The sequence below is a fragment of the Ursus arctos genome, unplaced genomic scaffold (genome assembly GCF_023065955.2).
Source record: "Ursus arctos isolate Adak ecotype North America unplaced genomic scaffold, UrsArc2.0 scaffold_20, whole genome shotgun sequence".
Classification (NCBI taxonomy): domain Eukaryota; kingdom Metazoa; phylum Chordata; class Mammalia; order Carnivora; family Ursidae; genus Ursus; species Ursus arctos.
The window spans coordinates 48,453,861-48,473,105 of NW_026622875.1; the positions used below are offsets into that span (position 1 = coordinate 48,453,861).

At 43.8% G+C, this 19,245-nt stretch overlaps 1 pseudogene; it reads right to left on the minus strand.

Moving 5' to 3' along the window:
* Window positions 1-16,941: 16,941 nt before the first annotated feature.
* On the minus strand, window positions 16,942-17,350 carry LOC123000946 (60S ribosomal protein L27a-like; annotated as a pseudogene).
* Between the last annotated feature and the right edge of the window lie 1,895 nt (window positions 17,351-19,245).

Consider the following 19,245-nt stretch of genomic DNA (forward strand, 5'->3'; position numbering starts at 1 on the left):
ACTCAAACTCAGGAGTGCCCACGGCAACTCACAGGCTTCAGGACAAACACCATTGGCCAAGGCTATTCTGGGCTGTCCCTCAAGGCCAGGGGCCCATGTGTCATTCCCTAGTGGACCCCAAATTCTCAGAGTTCTCTGCACTGCTCACCCTGTTCCGCATGCATCCCCTTAATGTCCTCTCCTCCTCCTACAGCACCTGTCTGGGTCCATGGGTCCCTGGTGACCTCCTGTCACCAGCACAAGTGCAGCCAAGGTCCCAGGTTCCACCAAAGAGTCTGAAAAAAGAGTCAAGTGGCCTCTGATCATTCAGTCCAGACATGGGCCCTGATTGAGGAACATTTGCCCCAGACATGAGCAAAATCCATTGGAAAGAGGGAGGGACAGTTTAATTCATTTGACCCCTTCTCACCTCAGTTTCCCTAGGAAAATGGAACAAGAATGGTTCTTGATTTGTTCTGGGCTCAGACCTGGCTGTCCACCTCCAGCATGGCCTTCAGGCCAGCCCTTCCCTGCTCTGAGCCTCACACCCCTCACCAGGCTCTGAGCAGCAGGTAGGGAGACGCAAACAAAAAGCACATGGAAGCTTCAGGCAAAGAGCCATGTGGGAGTGAGAGGCTATTCTTCCAGAATCCGGTTTTCTTTGACTCACATTGTCTCTCCCGGCCACCCTGATATTTTGGCAGCAGAGCTTAGTGGTTCAGGAGTGTGGCTCTGGAGCCAGACAGCTGTGTTGAATCTTGGCTCTGCTAATCACCAGCAGGGGGATCTGGGCAAGCAGCTCATCCTGCATGTTCCCCAGTGTCCTCACCTGTAAATGGGTCAGTCGTAGAACCATCTCAGTGGTCATGGTGAGGAGTCAGTGGGGTAATACACATAAAGGCTCAAAGTGTCAGTAATAATCCCTGCCCTCAGAAGATGCCACAGTGTGACTCTCATGGTGGGTGTGGGTAGCAGGTGGGAATAGCGACCAGAGATGCATCCAGGAATAAGCTGTTTCCTGGGTGCTAGCTTCACAGGTGTATTCTGTATATAAACACTCATTAAGCTGTGTGTGGAAGATATGTGCACTTCCTCTATCTGAGTCACACCTCCGGAAAGGTGTCTTCTTTTAATTAGTGCTTGGGAATTAGCAAAATTCCTGGGAAAACTCCAGACTTTCAAAGTCTGTGAAATTGCTGGGGTCTAAGCCAAATGTCCAAGGGAGATATCAGGTACTGCTACCCAGGTAATGTTTGGGTTAGAGGTAGAATAAGTTGAAAAATGCACGAAGGTATATATGTGATATGAAGCAAGGACAGGGCTGGCAATAGGAAACAGGGAAGGGGATGGCATCCAGATACCAAGGAGGGCGATGGGACCTCTTAGGCTGGATAGCAGGGGTAGGGCTGTAGATTCTTCTCCCCTACCTTCAGGAATCCTTTGTGACTGCTCCATTGCTCTGTGATGCAGGTTCAGAACTCCCTGGAACACAGCACACATCTCAGGGCCCATTGCCTGAGGTAACAGTGAGCTTCAGGCCTCAGATGATGGATGCCCATCTCCTTTCTGAGGAGACTGAGATGTGAGTGTGGTTGGGCTCCTCCCTCTTCACCCTTCCTCCTGCAGGGAAGGATTGCTACTAGTCTTCAGAATAAAGAGAAATCAGCCAGGTAAGTGGAGCCATGACTCACCCCAAGCTGAAGCTTGACACTTCATTTTCCTCTTCCTCCTCCCACTTTTCTAAATCAATTTTGGCTCAAAGAGACACACCGGGGACTGGAAACATCCAGAAAGAAAAGAAGAATATCATCCCAGGAGCGCCTGGGTGGCTCAGTCGGTTAAGCGTCTGACTCTTGGTTTCGGCTCAGATCATGTTGTCAGTGTCGTGAGATGGAGCCCTGCGTCAGGCTCCACACTCAGTGTCGGGCTCCACGCTCAGTGTCAGGCTCCACGCTCAGTGTGGAGTCTGCTTCTCTCCTTCTCCCTCTGCCCCTCTCCCTGTTCTCTCTAAAATAAATATATAAATCGTTAAAAATATATATATCATCCCAAACACAGTGATTCAATGGTCACCAACTGGGTTATTAACGGAGTTCAAGATGCTTGTGGAAGAATGTTTGTGTATCACACCTTCCCTTCTGTGGCATCTCAAGATGAGACCCTTCTCTGGGTAGGCCCAACCTGGAGAGTAGCACTGAGCTTTGGAAAGCCTCTAATGGCAGGAGAGAACCCTCAGCTTGTCCTTGACAGAGCCCTCAGCTCCCTTGGGAAGCAGGACCCTAGTCCATGGAGTACCCAGCAAGTGTAGGTCTGAGACTTAGTGCTGTCTTCAGCTGAGGGCTACCAACCAAAATACCAATTGAGGATATAATTAATTAATTAATCAATAAGTAAAACCATCCTCCCTTGCATTTTCAGTGTCAGAAAAATAGAAATATGGAGCGCCTGGGTGGCTCAGTCGTTAAGCATCTGCCTTTGGCTCAGGGTGTGATCCCAGGGTCCTGGGATTGAGCCCCACATCAGACTCCCTGCTCCACTGGGAACCTGCTTCTTCCTCTCCCACTCCCCCTGCTTGTGCTCCCTCTCTGGCTGGCTGTCTCTCTCTCTCTGTCAAGTAAATAAATTTTTTAAAAAAAGAAAGAAAAATAGAAATATTGTTATCCACTTTAAAAGTGAAAAACATGGGAAGAACACAGCTCTGTTGACTCCGTGTGGAACGGCATATTTGCCACGCATTATATTCACAACTTGCCCAGAAAAAGCCGTGAGACAGTCCCAGCCCCTGGCTCAAGTCTTTCAGTGCCAACACAGGGGTTCACAGGGACAATAATGGGCCAGCCTAGAGACTGGCCATGAGGACTGAAGTGGCACAGGATCTGATTTCTCTTCAGAAAAAAATGATTTATCTCTTTCCTTCTCTTCTGTACCCTATGATCTTCTCCAACCTAGATTAGGGCCTGTGGTGTATCTTTTCCTTGGAGCCCAAAATGAGATACAGTCCCTCACCCTAAATGCAATTCAACACCTGAAGTGACATTGGTTACAGAAGCAGCTGGAAGTTACTGGGCTCACCTTCAGTTTTCCAAAGATCTCAAGAAGCCTCAAGTCCTTGGGTTCACAACCATCTCTCACCTAGGCTAGGCTCCCAGATCTATGTGGCTGGACTCCATACTTTCTGAGAGATTTCCTGTCAGCAGTGAAACCCAAGGGCAACTGGAGCACCCCAGCTCAAAGGGGGCTCATCCAACTTGGTGGGCCTTGGCCCTCAGAGTATAAGGGTCTCTGGCATGGATGTAGCCTCAGAGAAAATAACCAGGATTTCATAATGAAAGGGCAAACACAGACTCTCACCACCCTGTGAGTGTAAAGGCCAAAGCAATAAGGCCCAGAGGAGCAGGAGTAGTGGATGGAGCTCCCAGAAAACTTCTGTGTGAAGGGCTCGACAGGGCCCAGCTAGGGAAGGACCAGGGGAAGGGCTTGGGAGGAACTTGAGGAAACTTTCCCCAGTGAGAGGCCAGGGGCTCACTGAGGAGGAGGCTGAGAGCCACTTGGTGAATCCATCAGGAAATGGCTTAGTAAAGGTTCTAAGGGAAACCAGAAAACAGGAAAATGCCTGAAAGGCACACTGGACAAGAAGCTGGAGCAGACCAGGCAGGATCCTTTCTGAGTCAGTTATGAGTTGTCCTTGGATGGCTACCTACTCTACATTGCCCCTCCTGGGAGGTTCCATGGTGCTGAGAAACCAGAAACTGAGCACATTTTGTGGGTTAGGAACACACCTCCTCTTTGAAGATTATCTTCCTCATTCAGGAACTCAGTAGGTCTTAGCTGGTCATATTTTATAGTTTTATGTGTGGCAGAGGCCAGATTCTCCTCTCAAAGTCCTTGAATCCATTAAAGTCTTTAAATTGAGAGATAACCAATCCTGGCCTCTCCCCTTATTTACTTTTCCCTCCTTGGGCACCCATGTTCCAGGGTGGAACAGCCAAGTTTACCACCCTTGAAAGTCCTTGATCTTTTCTGCCCCTCACACCCCCATCATGAAAGCAATGTGCATAGTGGGGCTGTGGATGCAGCCCAGAACCTACTTATAGGTGGAGTGACAGCAGTAAATGAGCCAAGGAATGGTGTGACCAACCCATCCTAGCTTGCCTAGGAGGGAAGGGTTCCATGGGACACTGGACTTTCTGTGCTAAAACCAGGAAAGTGCCGGGCAAACCCAGATGAGCTGTTTATCCTATCAATAGATGAGGGTGGGCTGTTTCCTGAGACTCCAGCCACAGAATAGCAACATTCCTGAGGCAGAGAATAGAGGAAAGAGAAGGTCCTGAGGGAGGAGAAGGTCTGAATGGAAGAAGCTGACGAGAGAAACAGAGCATCTTCTCTAAGATGAGTTTCCATCTTAAAAGGATGTTGGACATTAATTTAGGAATCCCTTAAGGAGTTGAAAATTTCAGGGAAATAGTCAAGGTTGAAGGGTCCCCTGCTCCTGAGCCAAACCAGGAGACCACCCCAGAGACAGTGAATTGGGAAACTCCCCAAAGTTAAATGGATCAGCATAGCCTAAGGTCTCCTGCAACTGAGGGATGTCTTTAAAGAGCAGATTTCTCGTCCATTAAAGCTCAAAGAAAGAGTCACATTGTCAGCCTTAGGACCATCCCATTGACAGGTCCTTTGCTTCAGCTCGGCTTCTAAGGTCTCACAGTTCTGTGCCCAAAGTATCATATATCTACAATGGTCTCTTCAATTTTACCTAAAAAGATGTCCCATTTTAAAATACATTTTTTTCTTCAATTTTCTTTCTCCCCCATTATCACTAACAATGAATATTTATTGACCTTGTCCATTTTTGCCCGTAAATAGGTGTCAGAGTGTAGATATATAGATATACAGATTTCTTTTTGCCTTTTACATGTTAGTTGTTGTATTAGTCATTGTCCAGTTAGGAAACCAGAAACAACGCTCATTATCTTAACAGAGAATTTGCTATAGGTAATTGGGTAAACATGTTGGAAGCCTGGAAGTCAGAGTTAAGACAAAGGTAGCAATTGCCAACAGCATGTCTACCCCCAAGGCTGGGGAAACAAAGGGTGAGGAGGACACCTGGACAGGGCATAGAATACAGAACAGGGCTCATTGCCTGGATGGCGTGGACATCTCAGGATCTTGGAGAAGGGGACTCTGAGCGCAGAGAAGAAACGCTTACCTGGATGCCAGGGGTACTTCAAAGGTGTGCAATAAGGTTGTCTCAGGGAGAAAAGGATCCAGGAAAAGGAACCAACTGTACTGTTCCTGAGGTGACATTGGGAAAAACAAGAGATGTAGAAGAAAGGGAAGTTCCCTTCTTCTCCCCACCCCCCTCCTTCCAGTGCTTTTGGCAGAACCTAACAGGGAGTCAACTAACAGAGCAATGTAGTTCACGGAATCCCAGCCCCAGATTCACCAACAGAGCAGCACAGATTTGGAGCTCTCACAGTGCACTGGTGAAGTTGAGACTCCCAGTGTTTATTAACCATTCATGTTTCTTTGAATTTCCCCATTTATCCAATCTTCATTTTTCTTAAATGTAATAATACATTGATTTTTATAAATCTTCTACACATTGTGATAATCCTTTGTTATATATACATACACACACACCATATACATTTCAGAAATATGTAGCTTAGTAAGGTGCACTGTGCATATATACACATATATATGAAATATATGTAGGAGTATAGGTACCTAAATGATGAAGAGGAAAGAAATAAGAGATCATCTAGGATGCTAACGTTTTTGTCTGTTTTCCTCTAGATCAAAATTTGTGGAGAGAATGTTCACTTAAACTTCTGCCTGATCAACCTCCAGTTACTGTTATGGTCTGGCTACAGTCTGCCATGGAAATCACAGGTATCGTACCCCTTGGCCCCACTTTCCAGCCCCCAAGATCCCTGTGTGGTTGGGCCCTATGTCTCCAAATGTCCTCGCTTCATGTTTACCTTCCCTCTCAAGGAGAGCTGTCTCACTTCTGTTGTTTATGCTCTCACCATGATCCCCCGAGGTAAGCACCTCCCTGTGGTCCAAGCTCCTTTCCCACGTCTACCCTTTCTCCTTTGTATTGATCCCATCGATCTCTCTCTCTGTCTCTGTCTCTCTGGTGTGCACGTGCACACACATATACACACACACAGAGATTAAACACCCTCCATCAGCCAGGATCAGCCTTTCTATTCTTAAAATAAGAAGGTAAAATTACCTTTCTGTTGATCCCACAGTCTCAAGATTGCATATCTTTCCTGCAGCACACTGGTTCTCAACCCTAACTTCATCATTGAATAACCTGAGTAGCTTTCCAAAAAAATAGGGGTCCCAGGTCCCATGCTTTGTTAATTAACTGAGAAATTCTACATGTGCCTAAGTATGGGTACTTTTAAAACTATCCAGGTGATCTCCTTGTGACACCAATAAGAAGGATGCAGAAACTCTCAGACATATCATCCTTATTTCATTCAGAAGTGTTCTTTCAGCCCTTGTTCCTTAGAGAAACTCACCCTTCTGTGCAACCTCTTAAGTGGAACTACAACCCACGTTTTACTCTTTCCTTCTGGTTCTGTTCCTTACCTATGGACACAAAGCTTCCCAGACACAGGTGGCAATAAGGCACAGGGCAAGGACATAGTGCCAACCTCTCCATGTGCCATCCAAAGCTGCCCCTTGACCAACATCTCACAGGCAAAAACTGAACTCTTCAGAAATCAATAAAGACCTAAGTTAATGGAAGAATATACCATGTTTATGAATGGAAAAACTCAATATTGTTAAGATGTCAGTTTATCCCAAAGGGGTCTGTAGATTCCATGCAATCTCAACAAACTTCTGGCAGATTTTTCTTTGGAAATGATACATTTCCTAAGGCTGTTATAACGAATCACCACAAAGTTGGTGGCTTAAAACAGTAAAAATTTAATCTCTCACAGTTCTAGAGGCTGGGAGTCTGAAATCAGTATCACTGGGCCAAAATCCAGGTGTTGGCAGGATCCCACTCCTTTTAGAGGCTTAAGGGGAGAATCTATTCATTGCTCCTCAGCTTCTGGTGGCTACCATTGTTCCTTGGCTTATGCCCACACCATACCAATCTTGAAGGCCACCATTTTGAAGTCTCTCTGTTCCATCTTCATACCACCTTTTCTTTGTGCAGTCACATCTGCCTCTCTCTTATATGGAAACACGTGAAAGCATTTAGAACCCCCACCAGGATAATCCAGGATAACTTCCCCATCTTGAGATCCTTAACTTAATTTTTTCCATATAAAGTAATAATCATTGGATCCTAATCATAGAGATTAGGAAATGGATATCTTTTGGAGGCAATTTTTCAGCCCACCACAGAAATTGATATGCTGATCCTAAACATATGTGGAAATGCAAAGAAGTTAAGAATAGCCAAACAATTTTGAAAAAGAGTAAACCTGGAACACGCATGATAACCAATATCAAGCACTCTCGTGAGGCTATGACAAGATATTAGAGCAAAGATTAAAAAATAGACTCTCTAGACTATGGACTATGAGAAACAAACTGAGGGCCTCAGAGGGGAGGGGGGTGGGGGAATGGGATAGACCGGTGATGGGTAGTAAGGAGGGCACGTATTGCATGGTGCACTGGGTGTTATACGCAACTAATGAATCATCGAGCCTTACATCGAAAACCGGGGATGTACTGTATGGTGACTAACATAATATAATAAAAAATCATTTAAAAAAATAGACTCTCTAGAAGGGAGTCTTTCAATAGGCTCACACACATATAATCAAGTGATTCATTCATTTCAGTGGGGAAAAAATTACTTTCCAATAAATGTTGCTGGATGAGTTGACTAACCACACAACCCCTAACTCATATTACACTAAAAAGTGTTTTAAGATGGTTCACAGACCCAAATATGAAAGCAAACATGATAAATATTCTAGAGGACACATAGCAATTTATCTTTTTGATATGACATTTACAACCTTGGGTACGCAAAGATTTCTTAAATGGGACACATGCAAAAGTAAAAAAGTGAAGGAGTCAATCAAGAAGCTAGAAAAAGAGAAAAAAAAGAAGCTAGAAAAAGAATAACAACAACAACAAATCAGTAGTAGTCTTGATTTAAAAATAAAAAGGTAGCTGTTTTAAAATACTAACACGGGGAACCTGGGTGGCTCAGTCAGTTAAGTGTCTGCTTTTGTCTTAGATCATGATCCCAGGGTCCTGGGATCAAGACCTGCATCAGGCTCCCTGCTCAGGAAGGAGTCTGCTTCTCCTTCTCCCACTCCCCCTGCTTGTGCTCTCTTTCTCTGTCTTGTGCTCTCTCGCTCCTCTCCCAAATAAATAAATGAAACCTTTTAAAAAATTAAAAATTTTAAAAAGTACTAACACCATTAATAAAAACCATTCACAAAGCAGACAGGAGGTTGACGCATGGCTGATGGAAATCTAGGTGCTCCACTCCCTGGCCCTGGCCACACCTTACTGCTCTGCTGGGGTCCTGGCCCTTGTCAACAGGACTCCTGGGGGGCAGGTAAAGGTCATAGGAAACCCAGAGTCACCTGCCAGGTCTGAGAGATGTTTTTATGCACAGAGATGTGTGCAAATCTCAACCCTGCACAAGTCTTTATAGGGGAGACTTTCCGAACAAGCCAAGTGGAGCCCAACCAATCCCAGTTGGGGTTTCTTCCCTGAGAAGACAAGGCTGGAGCTGATACTAAGGAAATAATTACATTTGAAATTGAAGAACTACAATGGGACAAGCAGCAGAAGCAATAAGAAGTTATCAGATGATGTCAGGATTTCTTGGAATAAAACTGATCAGGGGCACCTGGGTAGCTCAGTCTGTGAAGCGTCTACCTTTGGCTCAGGTCACGATCTCAGGGTCCTGGGATCAAGACCCGCATCAGGTTCCCTGCTCAGCAGGGAGTCTGGTTGCCCCTCTCCCCTACCCCCTCTCCCCACTCATGCTCTCTCTCTCTCAAGTAAATGAATGAAATCTTAAAAAAAAAAAACTAATCAAGGAAACTGGAAACATGTCCTATAGACGATGATAATCAGCAAGAGAGGCCTCAACCCCTGAGCAGGTCTCAGCACAGCCATGCACAGGTCACCCGTATGCTGGAAGCCTGGGTGAACTCAGATAGGAACGTACTAGATTTCCTCCAGTAAAACGTATTTTTCATGAGGCACTTGTGGAAAACAACATTTCAGGGCCCTGGAATATTTTGTTTATACACTCCAAGGCAAAAGAGAGGAAGAACATCCCTACAGTTTGCCAAGAATCCTTTCATTCCCTCAGAGAATTTTATCTGGATCCTCCTCAAGGAAAGCAGGAGAGCGGAAAAGCACCAAATATGCAACTCCTCCTGCATGGGTCATAAGAGTCAAACTTGTGTCCACAAAAAGCCAAGGACTCCAAAATTTCTACCTCAGACAACTGAAATAGCAAAATAGCTGAAGAAAGAAAAATAAAGGAGTGAGGAGGGATACTCAGAAAAATGGGAGAAGAAACAGACCACCTAGAACCCAGCCAAGAGGTAGCTGTTAAGCAAAGACATGGCCTAGACTCCAAAATCTCCAACAAATAAAACAATACCTAATCCACACATAAATAGGAGGGCATTTCTATTTCTGAAAATAGTGAGGTTGGAGAAAATCATAGCACTGAAAATCCTGGAAATAAAAGCACAGGTTTCCATGATGTTGTCCCATTACAGTATGCCAAATATTTAGCCAAATGTGAGTAAGAGGGAAAAAACAGTGCACAGTTTACCCCCAAAAAACAAAATTAGGTCAAATTCTAAAGATTTGGCCATCTCTTTGTGACTTTCACTGGAGACATTCTGTTTGTTTTGGTTTTTGTTTTGGATGGCAAAGTAATATTTCATCAAGTCTCTAAATGAATGTAATTACATATGCTTTTAAAAAAAACAAAACCAGGATCCAGGAACTCTGGAAGCAGGAGGGGAGGCCAGAAGGGAAATAAATGTCACCAGTTCCCTGAAAGTCCAGGACCAGAGCTTATGCCTGAGCTTGGGGAAATGTTGAGACCACAGCAGTGGTGTTCCTAGCCTGGTCTTCCAAGCCTGGCTCGCAAAGCTGATCCACAAGAGTATAGGAAGAGAATGTTAGATCTTTCATTTCTGTTTATTTTTGTCCTCCACCAAAAAAAAAAAAAAACCCACCAGATATTAAGATTTTAAACTCTTTAATATGCGATTCACACTGGGGAACTCCCTCAGAGCATCCTGTGTCATGGGGGCTCTATGGCTCAATTTTTTCACAATGCAAAGAGGTCACTAGTAGAATTCCTCAATCGTTTGCCCTGTCCTGCAATGTGGCCAGTTAAATGGATAGACAGAGTGTATTATGTAGTTCTAAATACCTGTAAAATAGGCAAACGACTCAAAACATCACTGCAACGAAAGTCAGTGAAGAAAATTCTAAGTATGGAAATAACAAGTGAACAAGAAAACATCCTGGCAGAAACTTCTGTCCTGGACTGTCCTAGGTGACAGCTGCAAGCTCTACATGGCTGTTGGGCACTTGAAATGGTGCTTAGTGTAAACAAGAAACTGAAGTTTTGTTTTATTTAATTTTAATTAATTTAAATTTGTATTTAAAATCAGGTACTCAATTCCATTACTGGAAAACTTTTAGTATGCTTGTGATGATTCACATGAAGTTCCTACTTGACAGACTTTAGATGTTAAGATGATGCATCGTTTTCCTGAACCAGATTACCCATCTTTGGTGGCTCTTGGGTTTCTTGGAAAATGTTCAGCGCCGTCTACTTCCCTTGAAGTCCTTTGTTTCAGAGCAAGTTCACCAACCAAAAAAGAGAAGAAAGAAAAACCCACACGGGCAGAAATACTGCTGGGGTCATTTTCTCTGTGCCAGATGTGGGCCTGCCAAGGCCATCATTCAAATGGCAAAGCTCTTCAAACTTTAAAAGAAAATATAATTACTCTCACCCCACCCCTCCCCTCCCCACCTCATGGAGCTATTATGAAGCTAAGTGAGAAGCCGTCTGTGAAAATGCTGTGACATCTGCCCAAGTCCTGATTAGAATAACAGCCAAGTAAGCACTTTTCCACATGTTCTGTAATCTTCACAACACTTAGTGGGTAGATGATATCCCCATGTAGTAGAAAACCATCTCTCGCCTGAGTCACGTAGCTAACATACGGTGGAGCTGTGTGTTAGCTCTGTCAGGGAGTTCATGAACACTGGTGAAGTGGACAAGAGATCTCACTATCTGACAACAATTCTCAAATGAGAAACTGAGGCTGGAGGTCTCTCTGCCCTTCTGATCTGCAGGCTGCCCTTCCGGGTCTTTGGAGGGTAGCCGGTCTCTGTGGGAGCAGCAGATTCCATGGCAGCAGGAAAAAGGGAGAGAAACTTCCTGAATGGACTCAGTCTTTCCAGATCTTTTCTGGAAGAAGGCTGGTTCTTGAAAAACAGGACCTCATCCGTGGTTGGAGGTGGCTGGTGGGCTGTGGGCATAGGAATGAGGGCAGCTTCACAGCCAGAGGTTCAAGCAGCCCCGGAGAGTCAACTGTTGCTTTGCACGAATGAGCAGTTATCGGCCATGCTGATGTCACCTGGGTGCCTACCTGAGTGTGCAGAGCCAGCCCAAGGATGAGGTCCTGGTTTTCAAGAACCAGCCCTGAATGCCTGTTTTTTCCCTTCTCAGTCATTACCTGAGGCAGGCCTGGCAGGGGCGGGGCAGAAGGACAGCATTGGTGGTGGTACCCAGAGCCCACCCCAAGCCGTGGATTCTAGGCCTGGACTTCTCTTTTGAAAGGTGGTAGTTTGAGTTGGAATGAGATGCGCCTGCACCGGCCAAGTTCAACACACAGTGGAGACAAACACGCTCTATCCCTGAGAGGCCCCGCCTAAGGCAAGGCCCAGACAGGGCAGTTCATCTGGCGAACAGGGCGAGGGGGGGAGGCCCAGGCTCCAGAACAGCTGGATGGAAGCGGGGAAAGTGTAGTTGGAGGGCTGAGTGGCTGAAAAATGAGGAGGCAGTGGTTGACTTTCCACTGCTGCCTCCCTTCTTTCTCCAGCTTGCTACTTTCCCTTTGGCCTTAAAATAACCCTCTAAGCTTTGATTTGATGTCTTCTGTTGTTGTTTTAACGGGTCCTCCTTAGGGAAGGTTTCCAGCATTTCCAGGAGCTGGCATGGCCTCAGAGCAAAGCAAGCTCTGCCACACCGGGTCCCTTCCTCACAGAGCCCAGGCCAGCACCCCGGGCTCCAACCCAGCCAAGGTCGTTGTCCCCATCCCTGGCTGTCGCTCCTTCTCTGCCACCACTCCCAGAGGTGAAGGGGAGAGGGGGTGGGAGGGGAGCACCAAGTTTAAAAGAGATTCAGCCCAAACCAGAGACAGCCCTAGGATACAGAAGAAAGCCCTGCTTGCTCGGAGTTGTGGGACCTGGGGAGAAAGGCAGGACAAAGCAGATAGCAGATATACCACTTCTGGATGGTTCCTACCCCCAAGTATGAATCAATTGCTCTGGCATCCTTGATGAGCTTTTTCAAGGTCTCCACGTGAGCTGGTGTGAGTTTTAGCTGCTGTTCTCTAACAGAGATGAATAAAATACCTCAGGTAATTGCCTACTTGGATACAGAAAGGGTCTGTAGGGCCCATTTCTAGATTCAGCTGGAGCTGATCTGAAACTAAGTGGTTCTATAGTTACAGTTGAACTTCAGTAATTATTACAGAATGACTAGTTATACCAGTCCTGACACTTCTAATAGCAACTTAATGGTTGTTTATTAAACTCTCCCCAGATATGGCTGCTTAGCATATCAAAAGGCTGGGAAAATACCCCCCAGATCACCTTGGGAAGAGAGGCACAATTCTAATGGGTGACTTTGCTGGGCTTAAAAAAAGATCTCAGGAGGAGAGCAAATTCCAGTGAAGGTGAAAGCCATCCTTAAATAAACCATAGACTTAAAAAATGCTAAAACACAGACGTACAGAGGAGCCTACTATACAATCTTCAACAACTCTCTTCTAAGTAATTTTAAATACTGGAACATATGTTCTGCCCTTGGACTCAGTATTATATTATTCCCACTGTGACAACAAGTAAACTCTCATATGCACATATTATTTACGAGATTATAAACACAAAATCCTGTGTATTGTACCCTCTGGGCAAGTAAAGTGATTTTAATCCCTAATATTCACCAAGCTTGATTCTCACCTTTGCTGTCTTTAGAATGTAAACGGTTGAACAGAGAGAGAGGGGATCCCACTGGGCTACCAATAATATCTGCATTGAGATTTTACTGTGTGTCAAGTCCTTTAAGGACATATTCATCTAACCCTTAGAAGAGCTCTTGGGTTTTCCCCCCATTTTACAGATGAGGCACTAAGGATCCAAAAGGCTTATGCAACATGCCAATGTTATACAGAGCTTGTAAGTGCCCAAAGCCAGATCTTAACCAACGGGCATCAAACTCCAGATCATGCGGCTTGATCACTAAGCCACACATCCCTAATTCGATAGTCAACTAATTTGTTGACTACTGGTTTGAAGTTTTAGCTATCTAATTTAGTTTTCTGATTTGAAGGGAGCAGAAACTGTTGGGGCCACACCAGGATCCAACCCCTCAGATATTTTTACCCTTTCTTTGTTCCCCTCCTGCAGCTTCAGTGAACCTTTGCCTTTGTATTCATTTGCCACAAATATGCAACAAGTTTTGAAACAAATTCCCACAAACTTGGTGATTTAAAACAGCATACATTTATCATCTTAACAGTTCTGGAAGTCAGAGGTCCAAAATAGGTCTCATGGGGCTAAAATCAAGGTGCCAGAAGGCTTTCTTCCTTCTGGAGGCTTTAAGGAAGAATCCATTTCTTGTCCTTTCTGGTTTCTAGAGGCTTCCTACATTCATTGGGTGGTGGCCTCGTCCACATGTAAAGCCAGCAATGGCATCATTCTGAGCTCTTCATCTGCCATCACATCTCTGACTCTCCTGATTTCCTCTTTCGATGATAAGAATCCTTGTGATGACATTGGGCCCCTGGATAATCCAGGCTAATCTCTCCATCTCAAGATCCTTACTTTAATCACATCTGCAAAGTCCCTTTTGTCACCTAAGATAAGGAATTCACAGGTTCTGGGAATTAGGATATGGACATCTTTGGGGGTCATCATTCTGCCCACCACAGCTTCTAATGGATGCAACTGTTTCTTTTCCAAGAACTTCCCTTGGGCTACTGGAGTTGCTTTGCCCTGAAGTATAGAGGGCTGGAAGTTCCTGTTAGTGTTGCCAACTGTCCTGGTTTACCCCAGCCCAAGGGGTTCTGGAACATGAGGCTTTTAATGCTAAAACCAAGATAGCCCTGGACCAACTAGGGAGGTTGGTTGCCCTACCAGAGCCAATGACTTGACAGTACTGGATTATGAAAACCCAACTCCCTTGCCTTAAGTATGGACAAATTCTGAAGGATAATTTACACTCCAGAGTTCCCTAGAGGATAAGGCTTAGGCTCTGACTCTGCCTAAAATTACATCCTTGTCTGGCTTCTCTCCATTCCCTGTTCTTCTTCCCCATTCTCTTAGTAAATTCTACTAGAAGTAGTTCCTTAGCAAACCATCTCCACACCAATCTTCATCTCCAGACCTACCATTGTGGTGATCAACCTAAAAGGGGTGGGGGGAGGAGAGGAAATAATAGGTTTGTTTGCATTTATTCAGCAAACATTATTGAACTCTTATAATGTATCAAGTCCTACACTGGGGATGAAAAGTCACATAGAGGGGCACCTGGTTGGCTCAGCCAGTTAAACATGTGACTCTTGATTTCAGTTCAGGTCACGATCTCAGGGTCATGAGATAGAGTCTCACCTCAGGCTCTGCATTTCATGGGGAGTCTGCTTGAGATTCTCTCCCTCTCCCTTTCCCTCTGCCCCTCCCTCTGCTCTCAAATAAAATAAAAGTCATATAAACACCAAACCCAGTCCTCAGGAAGCTCACAGAAAAGCAAAGAGATAACGGAGTAGAACCAGCAATATAATGTGACAAGCACCAAGAGACATTCAAAGATCATAGAAAAGCAAAGGAAGGGTGTAAACTACAAGGAAAGAGGTACAGTCAGGGGTCAATCATTAAAGAAGCTTGGACTTCTTGAAAGCTACTTAGAGCCATTAACGGAGATACACATTTCAACCAATTTTTATAAGAGGTAAAAATCTCTCTGAAGGTAAAAGATGGAAACAGAGATGGAGAATAGGAAAGAAAAGAAAATTAGAGGATCATACATACTAGGAGGTCCCACATCTGAATGATGGAAGTTACAGAAAGAGAACACAGAAAATGGGAATTTTCAATTTTCAATGAGATAAGGAAATTCTCAAAATTCAAAAATAAGCCAAAAAGTAAAAGTAACACCAACATCCTAGAACAACAAGGGAAGAAAAACTCAGTACAAGGTGTACCATTGTACAATTTCAGAATCTCAAGAATAAAGCAAAGACTCCAAAATTTCCAGAGAGACTATAAACAGATACATACTATGGCCATATTGAAATCTTATAGTCAGGGGCACCTAGGTGGCTCAGTCAGTTGAATGTCCAGCTCTTGGTTTCAGCTCAGGTCATGACCTCAGGGTTGTGAGATCAAGCCCCAGGCTGGGCTCCACACTCAGTGGGGAGTCTGCTTGAGAATACTTTCTCTCCCTGTCCCTCTGCCCTCCCACCTGCCATGCTTTCTCTCTCTAAAATAAGTAAATCTTAAGGAAAAAAATCTTGTAGACATAAGTGGTCTATGCTTTCAAACATCTCAGGAATAATTATTCTCAACCTAGAAATCTATGCCCACAAACTATCAATCATGTGTGAGTATAAAATATATTTTAATGCATGCAGGAAGCCTAAAAATTTATATTTCGTGCCTTTTCCTAGAAAACTACTGCTGATGTGCTCCAGAAAAATAAGAAAATGAAGAGAAAGGAAAACCTGGAGCCAAAGAAAGAACCCAAAAGAGAGATGACAGCTACCTCATAGGTTTTAAAAGTGACCATTTCAGGAGAAGCAGACTCGTGGAATAGCGTTTGGGGCTAAATATGCTTTTAACTACCTAAAAAATCATGTAAATACAGATAGATCTGATAAAGTATTTGAGAAAAAATTTAACGATAGATACACAGGTTATGAATTGAATTAATGACTGGGAACAATTATTCACGCCATGAAAAAAATTAAAAATTAAAAAGGAAATATAATTATAGCACCTTCCTATATCTGCAATAAATATTATTTGCACAAAGCTAACAATGAACAATGCACACTGACTATTGAATAAACCAAAAGTTTTATAAACATATAGATGAGCAGATGTAGTTGTTGTTACAGGCTGAATGGTATCCAAAATTCATATGTCAAAGTCCTAATCCCCAGTACTTCCGAATGTGACTGTATTTGGAGATAGAATTTTTAAAGAGGTAATTAATGTTAAATGAAGTCATTAAGATGGGCCCTAATCCAATATGACTGGTGTTCTTATAAGAAAAAGAAATTAAGACAGATATGTACAAAAGGAGGACCATGTGAAGACACCAGAAGAAAATGGCCATCCACAAGCCAAGAAGAAAATTGGTTTCAGGAGAAACCAACCCTCCTGATACCTTGATCTTGTACTTCCAGCCTCCAGACTGTGAGGAAATATATTTCTGTTGTTGAAACTGCCCAGTCTGTAATACTTTGTTATGGCAGCCCTAGCGGACTAAGACAGTTGGGAAACATGGCACTCAAATCTTCATAAATTATAATAGAAAGTCAAAGTGCAAAAATATCCCAAACTGACAAATCAAAAAATTTAAAATATGAATATAATTGTTTAAAAGCATTTCTTAGCATGAACCTCCCTCCACTTGGCTTCAAGCTACCAGGACGCAGCCCACCCCCACATACATATACACCTTAATCTTCTCCTTCACTTAATCTTCTCCTTAGCTCTTTTTCTGAAGAATTTGGCCTTCAGGATGACAGTCTGTTTGGGGAGCTTTCCCTTTCCCAAAACTTTGTAGTAGCTCAATCATATCACATCAATGATAGGAGCAGCTCCAGTCCTAGTTTTGGCAGCATTTACCCACATCTGCTCACCGACCAAGGTCCACAGTTCATCAAGGCTGAGAACGGGCAGAAGCTCTGGTTCCTCTTTACATGATAATGCCTTCTACCAACTTTTCCAAAGTAACCTGGGTGATATTGGTCGAAGTTGACCCTGTGTGAAGCATGTCTCCAGCATGACCCCAGCCTCCTGGGTGCTGCTGGTGCTTACCCATGTGGCTGTGGCCCACATGACCCCAAAGTTTCCAGGTCTTCCTCAGTCTGGATAGCATGTCAGCAGCCCATATGAAACAGCTAATTTTTAAAAGCTAAAGGGATTTAAAGAGTTGTCCCTGAAGAATGAGATGCTCCCCCACTCCATCTTGAATCTTTAAAGTCAGATATATTTCAGAATTCAGATATTTTCTGATTTTTAAAAGATAATATGCACATACTATATCATAAGCACACAATTATGTGCTCATAATTATGGGCAGCACCCCATAATTAACACAATTTTTTTTGAGAGAGAGCACAAGTGGGGGGAGGGGCAGAGGGTGAGAGAGAGAATTCCAAGCAGGCTCAGTGCCCACCACAGAGCCGGACACAGGGCTCAATTTCACTACCCTGAGACCATAACCTGAGCCAAAATCAAGAGTCGGATGCTTAATCAACTGAACCACCCAGGCGCTCCAACACAATATTTTTGCAAAAGGACTTATAAGTTTAGGTCAGGTTTTGCCACCAGAATGAGTTTTGGTGTTAAGGTACCCTCCAAAAATCGGTTTTCAAAACTTTTTTTTATTTAGAAAAATTCATATCAGTGACTGTAAACTCATGTTTGATATTTTTAACTGTATACAGTACTTTGACAAAAATCAAAATCATTTTTAAAAGGCAACTCTGGCAGAAGTGTGGAAGGAGATTTGGGGGAGTGGGAGTATGCCAGGGGCAAGACTAGAGTCAGAGGCTAATGAGCAGGCCAACATGACAATGAAGATCAAATTTAAGGATGGGAAGTAAGGCAACGATGATGGGTAAAAAAAGAGAAAGAATGATGGATTTGAAAGACTTTTTGAGCAAATCAAAAGGGATAGGGTAAAAGAGAAGGCACAATCATGGACACAACTCAAACTCTTGATTTGGGAAGTTGCATGGAAGTGCCATGCATTGAATGGGGGAAGGCAGAAGGAAAGGACATTTAGAGGACAAGGAGACAGGTGAGGTTAGGCCTGTGAGATTCTCATTAGGAGATATTTTGGAGGCATTGGAAGGCATCGGGACAAATATATATTTGACATACACAACGACAGAGTTCCTGGGGCGGGGGGTGGCAGGGAGGGCAAAGTAGGGACAGGATTTAAGCAACCAACCCCCCTCCTTGCTTTGCTTTTTTTTCTCAATGAAGTCTTATCATGGGGGAGAAAATGACAACCCCTAAAGTCAGTCCACTAAGTTCCCATGCTCCAAACCCAGGAGGCAGCTCACAAGCCCATAGACACCCTGAGACATCCTCTCATAAGAAAAGGAAATCACTCCTCAGAAAGAAACTACTTCTCAAAAAAGTGCCAGTTTTAAATTGTTTCAGGGATTTCGAAATCAAACTTCATATGCTATTTAGGACATATCAGAGAATAAGAAAAGAAAGAAAACATCTACATTCTTTTAAACACACTGACATAGAGCTGATATCAGATCTTGCCCATGATAATTGTTTTAAAAACCACTCAAATATATGTAAGTATACATGAAAAGTCTAAATATAATAGCAATAGAATCTAAGTGCATTTTAAAATTAGTTCAAGTGGGATTTATTCCAGGAAGGTAGGCACAGTTAAAAATTAGGAAATCTGGGGCACCTGGGTGGCTTAGTTGGTTAAGAGTCTGCCTTCAGCTCAGGTCATGATCCCAAGGTCCCGGGATCAAGCCCGGCATTGGGTTCCCTACTCAGCAGGGAGTCTCCTTCTCCCTCTGGTTCTCCCCCAACCCAGCTTGTGCTTTCTCTTTCGCTCATTCCCATTCTCTCTCTCTCAAATAAATAAATAAATAAAATCTTTTTTAAAAACTAGGAAATCTAAGTAATATATTTCTTCAATATTTTTGATCCATAATGGATCAAAGGGGGAAATCATGTGATGATCACAAGAGATTTCCAAAAAGCATAAGACCCTGATTTTTTTAGAAATTC